The sequence below is a fragment of the Micromys minutus genome, assembly GCF_963924665.1.
Source record: "Micromys minutus genome assembly, chromosome: 16".
Lineage (NCBI taxonomy): Eukaryota > Metazoa > Chordata > Mammalia > Rodentia > Muridae > Micromys > Micromys minutus.
In genome coordinates this window covers 32,008,451-32,014,876 of record NC_137985.1, presented here as the reverse complement: position 1 = coordinate 32,014,876, position 6,426 = coordinate 32,008,451, and the positions used below count along the sequence as shown (strand labels likewise).

At 39.0% G+C, this 6,426-nt stretch overlaps 1 pseudogene across 1 annotated transcript; it reads left to right on the top strand.

Moving 5' to 3' along the window:
• Nucleotides 1–631: 631 nt before the first annotated feature.
• LOC308431181 (large ribosomal subunit protein eL6-like) lies at nucleotides 632–1,472 on the top strand (annotated as a pseudogene). The gene has a single exon. The product of its transcript is annotated as a large ribosomal subunit protein eL6-like (transcript).
• Nucleotides 1,473–6,426: the final 4,954 nt, after the last annotated feature.

Here is a 6,426-nt window from a genome sequence, read left to right as displayed (position 1 = left end):
ACCCATTTGACATCTGTACTAATGCCAAAGGTCCTTTCTTTCATAAGGCTGTCTTTAAGTAAGACCATGGTATCTCCTTGCCTTTTCCACTCTGACATAACCTATGACCACGATATTCCCTTTTCACACCTGGAAAGCACATTTTCTTTTGGTAGTGTGAGTATAATTTGCTTTTTAAAATATAGCACATATATTTCTGAGATGAATGTCACTTAAAAATGGATTCCTATTTTAAGAGCTCCAAACTGTGGGCCATGACTGAACGCTGGGCAGCTCTTAACTTTAGAAGTCTTTTTGTAGTTCTTTTTGTCACTGAGTAACTTTCCTTTTTCTAGTCCTTAACAGTCTCAGAGGGGTCCTTCTAATGTGTCAGCATCTTGCTTCTGGAAGTCATTTCAACAGGGATGCACCACAAGGCACAATTGTCAGGAGGGGGTGAAATTTGCAATTTTTAACTCTTGAAGTTACAGTGAAACCAATTATGTATAGCCTACATTATTTCGATTTAAAAATGGACACATCCTGTTGTTATTTATGGAAAACCACAAATGAGCTTTGTTAGTATTGGAAACAACGAAACAGGCTTACAGACCGGAAGCTGATGCCTTAGTTCTCTTTCCCAGCTTGAAAGATGGGAGGTGAAAAGGCAGAGAAGCTTGATACAAAGGAGAAGAAACCTGAAGCCAAGAAGGCTGGCAGGGATTCTCCTGCCCCCGGGCCCAGTCTGCTGGTGCAGCCAAAAAGGGTAACCCCAAAGTTAAAAAGCCCAAGAAGGCGAACCCCATTGCAGCCGAAACTCTGTCCTGGTTACAGGAACTGGCAGGTACCCACGATCTGCTATGAATTCCAGAAAGGCCTTGTACAAAAGGAAATACTCACCTGCCAAGACCAAGGTTGAAAAGAAGAAAAAGGAGAAGGTCCTTGTTCCTGTCACAAAAACAGTTGGTGGGGACAAGAACGGTGGTACCTGGGTGATAAAGCTTTGGAAAATGCCTAGGTATTATCCTACTGAAGATGTGCTCCGGAAGCTACTGAGCCAGGGCAAGAAGCCCTTCTTCAGTCAACACTGAGAAGGCTGCGCTCCAGCATCACTCCCGGGACTGTCTTAATCATCCTCACTTGGTGCCACAGGGGCAAGAGTGGTTTTCCTGAAGCAGCTGGGCGGTGGCTTGCTACTTGTGACTGGACCTCTCACCCTCAACACTGTTCCTCTGCGCAGAACACACCAGAAGTTTGTCATCGCCACCTCTACAAAAGTTGGTATCAGCGAGGTTAAAATCCCCAAACACCTGACTGATGCTTACTTCAAGAAGAAGCAGCTGTGGGAGCCCAGGCACCAGGAGGGCGAGATCTTCGACACAGAGAAGGAGAAATACAAGATTACAGAGCAGCGAAAGGCTGATCAGAAAACTGTGGACTCGCAGATTTTGTCAAATATTAAACGGGATGTATCCTCACAACTGGTATTCTAAATTGCTAACAACTTAATTAAACCGCTTCATATGTTAAAAAAAGAAAAGAAAAGAAAAGGAAGAAAAAAATTAAATGTATCATTTAATTCACTATTTTTAAATCAGGGCTTTTACTGGACATATTTTTCTATGTAATTTAGTAAATATCGATGATAAATATATACATTCATAATTATAGTTAATATTGGGCAGGCATAGTAAACGGTATTTAAAATATGATATTGACTTGCAATAGCTTGTGACATAGCAGGAGCTGACTGACACCTGGGATTCCTAGTACAAAGAAAGCTGAATGATTAAGAAGGAAAAATGCTAATTACCCTCATTTTATCATTGTAGATTCCTTACTTTCATCAAATTATTATGCTTTATTTTATAAATAGATAGAGTTACGATGTCAATAGAAATACAAGTAGAAATACAATAGATGTACATTGATATCTGATCCTAAAATGTATTTATTATGGTGTTGCTATCTCTGTGATATTTACTGATGACTTCGCTGTGACCCCCAACAGTTTAAAATGACTTAGGCAATGAAAGGGGTGATTAGAACACTAGCCTTTTGGCTACATAGCCTTCCAGGATGGCTACAGACCTTTGCTGCTCTAATACATCCCAGTTCTACATTTTGATTAACTGTATTCTTGACAACATTTTGTCTACTTTTTCACTTTTTTTGTGAACTTCATGAATGAATATAATATGTTTTGATCATTTCAAACCCTTAGTGCCTCTCCAACTCTGATTCTTTTTCCAACTTCATGTTCTCTTTTTGTAGCCCACTGATTTCCAGTCAGTGTAGCCTGTATGTACATGGGTGCAAGGACATCCACCAGAGCACGGACAGCTCCTTAAGACAACTGATGTTCTCTGTCCCTAGCCGCCTTCAACCGCCAGAGCTCTACAGCTACATGTAGTAGATCATACCTCATGATCTGGAATGGTGATAGGCTCCTTCTTGTGACAATCATGTGCATCCAACCACGATTTCTGGGAGTCTCTAAGTGCGACAGCCCTGTTATATCCAGAGAACATTGTTTAGCAGCAGTCTTCCTCAATCTTTGTCTCCTACATTCTCTCTCTGTTCTTTTCTTCATGTGCTCTCTGAGCCCTAAGGGGAGAGTTATGATACAGATGTCCCATTTATGTTCCTATTCTCTGTAGTCTAAACAGCTATGAGTCCCAGTGTTAAACACAATGAAGCTTCTCTCATGAAGACTGAGGGCTGCAGTCATCCGTGAACACTGACATACCTATATTGAAGGCAGTTTTGATACTGTGCCCTGGGTTTTCCACTGGTTTCTATAACTTCCAGCTATGGGGTTTTGGCCAGGATTATACTGCTAGGAATGAGTTTCCAGAGATGTAATAGGTCGTACATTTAACCAGAAAGAGGTTAGTAACTTCTGTAACATTCATGTGACCACTGCAGTGGTCATTATTGTAGATGGTAAGATTCATAGCGGGATAAGATGGTTGATTATTATTATTATTATTATTGTATCAGTAGCATCTTCTGGTACTTTAAACCTCAGCCACTCTGGAGGAAGCTTCCAGCCTGATTTATGTCCTATGACATAAGTACGTGATTTTTCTCAGCAATACCATTTTACCGTCATGTTCTGATGGGTAACCAGGAATAATGCTAATAGTAGCTGTAGTAATTTGTTTTGTTTGGGGCCCCTCCTGGGACCCCTCCTGGAAAATACATTGCAGGCTAGTATCCTACATGTGATATTTAATTTAATATAGTGTCATAGAGAAGCATAGTTCCTCCATATATAGTAAGTCCATTTAAGCTCAACACACACACACACACACACACACAAACACATGCACACACACTATTATATAAGGAAGCTTCATAAACACTAGGTTTTTATGTGAATTTTTCAAGCATCTTAGTGTTTACCATCTCTTTGACCCGCTTCCTTTGCCCTATCTGCATTTTCTTCCTTATCTGATTTCCCACTATCCCATTTCTCTCCCTATTCCATATATGTTCTTTTACCCCATTAATATCCCCCATGGCCTCATTCAAGTTTTCTGACTTTCATAAGTGTTCCAAGTTAAACAACACACATCAAAGCTAGAGTTGACATATGAGAGAGAAAATGTAGGATTTGTTTTTAGGGTCTGGGTTATCTCACTCAGAATGTTTTTCTCTAGATCCATCCATTTACCTGACAATTGCATAATGTTTGAGAACTTCATACATATGCGTAATATATTCAAATCACTCTTAGTTCCTACCCTTTCTTTTCTCTACCACCCTCCTGACCCCATCTCACATTCATTGTAACCAAAGTGTGAGTTATCCAATAGAGCCACAGTTTCTCTCTCCTCTTATGTAATTGTATGTGGTTGTTAAGTTCCACATTTAGCTCAGTCCATGACTTCTATAATTCCTTATAATATATCTCTTAATATTTTCTCCCAAACTTTTTGTTTCTAACTTTATTTTAAAAAACAAAGATAAAAGAAAAAATTTAAACATTTTTGCATAAATGTATACAAATACAAATGTGTCAGTGCTTGGCTTTTTTTTTTTTTTTTTTTAAGGTTTGATACTCTGCATTAAGGTCTTACTAGATACAATGAGCAAAAAGTACATGTTAAACAGGATGTAATCAGGAATTAGTCAACGTTTTCTTGGTGTATAAGGATTGAGCATGACTGGGTTTTTTTTGTTTTGTTTTGTTTTCTTTTCTTTTTTTCTTGAACTTCACACAGTCTGTGAGTTGTTTCTGGGGCAGTCCGAGGCTCTGGGGTTAGCATCCCACTATCAGTGACTGCATATTATGTCTGTTCTTTTGTGACTTGGTTATCACACTCAGGATGATATTCTCTAGATGCAACCATTTTCTTAAGAATTTGGTTAAGTCATTGTTTCTGATGGCTGAGTAGTACTCCATTGTGTAAATGTACCACAATTTTTGTATCCATTCATCTACTGAAAAACATCTGGGTCCTTTCCAGCTTCTGGCTATTATAAATAGAGCTGCTATGAACATTGTGGTGCATGTACTTTGTTGTATATTGGAGTGTTTCTGGGGTATATGCCCAGAAGTGAAATAACTGGATATTCAGGTAGTACTATGTCCAATTTTCTGAGGAATCACCAGACTGATTTCCAGAGTGGTTGTATCAGTTTACAAGCCCACCAACAGTGGAGAAGTGTTCCTCTTTCTCCGCAACCTTCCCAGCATCTGCTGTCATCTGAGTTTTGGATCTTGGACAATCTGACTGGTGTGAGGTGGAATCTCAGGGTTGTTTTGATTTGCATTTCCCCTGATGACTAAGGATGTGGAACACTTCTTTGGTGTTTCTCAGCCATTCGATATTCCTCAATTGAGAAAGTTTTGTTTAGCTCTGTACCCCATTTTTAATAGGGTTGTTTGATTCTCTGGTGTCTAGCTTTTTGAGTACTTTGTATACCTTGGATATTAGGCCTCTATCTGATGTGGAGTTGGTAAAGATCTTTTCCCATTCTGTTGGCTGCCGTTTTGTATTTTTGACAATGTCCTTAGCCTTACAGAAACTTTGCAATCTCATTAAGTCCCATTTGTTAATCTTTGACCTTAGAGCTTGAGCCAGTGGTGTTTTGTTCAGAAAATTTTCTCCTGTGCCTATGTGTTCTAAGGTTTTCCCTACTTTGTCATCTAATAGTTTCAGTGTATCTGGTTTAATATGGAGATCTTTGATCCACTTACACTTGAGCTTTGTACAAGGAGATAAGAAAGGGTCTATTTTCACTCTTCTGCATGCTGAGTGCCAGTTGGACCAGCACCATTTGTTGAATAGGCTGTCCTTTTTCCATTGAATGTTTACAGCCCCTTTGTCAAAAATCAGGTGACCATATACGTGAGGGCTCATTTCTGGATCTTCTATTCTATTCCATTGATCCACATGCCTATTTCTGTACCAGTACCATGCAGTTTTCAGCCCAATTGCCTTGCAATATAGCTTGAGGTCAGGGATAGTGATTCCCGCAGATGTTTTCTTGTTGTTGAGGATGGATTTCTCTATTCTAGGTCTTTTGTTATTCCATATGAAATTGCACATTGATCTTTCCAACTCAACAAAGAACTGGGTTGGAATTTTGATGGGGATTGCATTGAATCTGTAGATTGCTTTTGGTAGGATGGCCATTTTTAAAATATTGATCCTTCCAATCCATGAGCATGGGAGATCTTTCCATTTTCTGAGATCTTCCTTGATTTCCTTCTTTAGAGGTTTGAAGTTCTTGTCATATAGGTCCTTCACTTCTTAGTTAGAGTCACACCAAGGTATTTCATATTGTTTGTGACTATTGTGAAGGGTATCTTTTCCCTAATTTCTTTCTCCACATGTTTGTCCTTTGAATATAGAAAGGCTACTGATTTATTTGAGTTAATTTTTTATCCAGCTACTTTTCTGAACTTGATTATCAGCTGTAGGAGTTCTCTGGTGCAATTTTTGGGATCACTTAAGTACACTATCAAGTCATCTGCAAAGAGTGATGTTTTTACTTCTTCCTTTCCAATTTGTATCCCCTTGATCTCCTTTTGCTGTCTAATTGCTCCAGCCAGGACTTTCCAGTACTATGTTGAATAGGTAGGGGGAAAGTGGGCAGACTTGCGTCCCTGATTTTAGTGGGATTGCTTCAAGTTTCCCACCGTTAAGTTTAATGTTGGCTGTTGGTTTGCTGTATATTGCTTTTATTATGTTTAGGTATGGACCTTGGATTCCTGTTCTTTCCAAGACTTTTAACATGAAGAAGTGTTGAATTTTCTCAAATGCTTTCACAGCATCTAGTGAGATGACCATGTGATTTTGTTCTTTGAGTTTGTTTATATGGTGGATTACATTGATGGATTTCCTTATATTAAACCATCCCTGCATCCCAGGGATGAAGCCTACTTGGTCATGATGAATGATCATTTTGATATGTTCTTGGATTCGGTTTGCA